Source organism: Peromyscus eremicus, chromosome 9 (genome assembly GCF_949786415.1).
Source record: "Peromyscus eremicus chromosome 9, PerEre_H2_v1, whole genome shotgun sequence".
NCBI classification, from domain to species: domain Eukaryota; kingdom Metazoa; phylum Chordata; class Mammalia; order Rodentia; family Cricetidae; genus Peromyscus; species Peromyscus eremicus.
Genome location: NC_081425.1, coordinates 69,521,031 through 69,522,635, shown reverse-complemented (window position 1 = coordinate 69,522,635; position 1,605 = coordinate 69,521,031). Strand labels below are relative to the sequence as shown.

Sequence of the window (1,605 nt, the reverse complement as noted above, 5' to 3'; positions counted from 1 at the left end):
TTGTTTTTAATGTATGTATCTGTCTGCCTATCTACCAGCCTGCCTACTTACTTACCTAACCACCTACCTATTTATCTATGGGTAAGCATGTATAGAGTCTAGTAAACTAGAAAGGGGACTGTGAGAGTGGAAAAAGGAGGATTTAAGAGAAGCATGTGGAGAGGGCAATAGAACATATTTAACAACAAAGTGAAAAGGTAGAACACTGTGAGTATAAGCAGGGACAGGGAGAAGGGAGATGTGGGGAGAGTCAGGGTTCAATCAACTATGTATAAAAATGTGACAAGGAAACCTATTATTTTGTAAACCTATTGTTTTGTAAAATAAAATAAAAATTAGAAAAAACAATGTTATGAATAATACTGGAGACTTGGTTGGAAATGAACAAATAATTCTTGGAGTATGATATTAGCTGTAGGAGCTGCCACTGCAAAATAATGGAGGTCTATAAAACTTGGATGGCTTCTAAAGGGTCTTTCAATTCTTTTATTCTTTTTTTTTTTTTCAAGGAGAGAAAATTTTATTTTGTGAAGGCAAACATCCAGAAGAGACCAGATGGGCAAGGTGCTGTGATAAGGGAGCCTAGGAGGGGGCCACAGAGAAATCTCACACTGGGCAAGGCACAGGCTCGGGATCTGGAAATATCCTCAGCCATTCAGCACCATCTGGACAAGCTCTTCGTAGTTGATACAGCCATTGCTGTCCTCATGCCCTGCCAACCAGCATCTCTACTTCCTCCTCCGTCATCCAGTGTGACAAGGACGTGACGGATTTCAGCACCCATGACTGTACCATTCCCTTCCTTGTCAAACACACGAAGGCCTTTAACATAATCCTCGTAGGTTCCCTGGTCCTTGTTCTTGGCCACAGTCTGCAGCATGGGCAGGAAGTGCTAGAAGTCCAGCACCTTCACGTTCATCTCATCACTCTTGGGTTTCCCCAGGACCTTGAGCACCTCGGCGTTGGTAGGGTTCTGGCCCAAGGCCCTCATCACGTCCCCACATTGGCTGTGCAGGATTTTGCCATCACCTGTTCGGTCAAACAGCTGGAACGCCTCCTTGAATTCTGCAGTCTGGTCCTCAGTGAAGTCACACATCTTGGCTGCTCGGCTCTGCAGGACCTTTTCCGGCAGTAATGGCTCCGACTCCCGACCCAGCCGCAGCCTTAGTGCCCAATTCTTTTATTCTTAAGTGACTTAAAAAAATTTATTTATTTATATTTTATGTATGAGTACTCTGCATGCCAGAAAGGGCACCACATCCTATTATAGATGGTTGTGAGTCACCATTTGGTTGCTGGGAATTGAACTCAGGACCTCTGGAAGACCAGCCAGTGCTCTTAACTGATAAGCCATCTCTCTAGTCCATGGGTCTTTCAATTCTAAATTAGGAAGAAAATACTTAAAGTTTGGTGTGGTGGTAGTGGTGATTGTTTGTTTGTGTGTGTGTGTGTGTGTGTGTGTGTGTGTGTGTGTAAAATTGCAGTGCTATATATATATATCACAAAAAGAAGCCAGTATTATCTTTATTTTTAAATTATTTTTCCCATTTATTGTTGACTGATTGACAATTACATATATATATATATATAATGTATTATGATCAT

The 1,605-nt window shown here is 42.0% G+C and overlaps 1 pseudogene; it reads right to left on the bottom strand.

The window, feature by feature from the left end:
- Positions 1 to 538: 538 nt before the first annotated feature.
- On the bottom strand, positions 539 to 1,163 carry LOC131920032 (myosin light polypeptide 6-like; annotated as a pseudogene).
- Between the last annotated feature and the right edge of the window lie 442 nt (positions 1,164 to 1,605).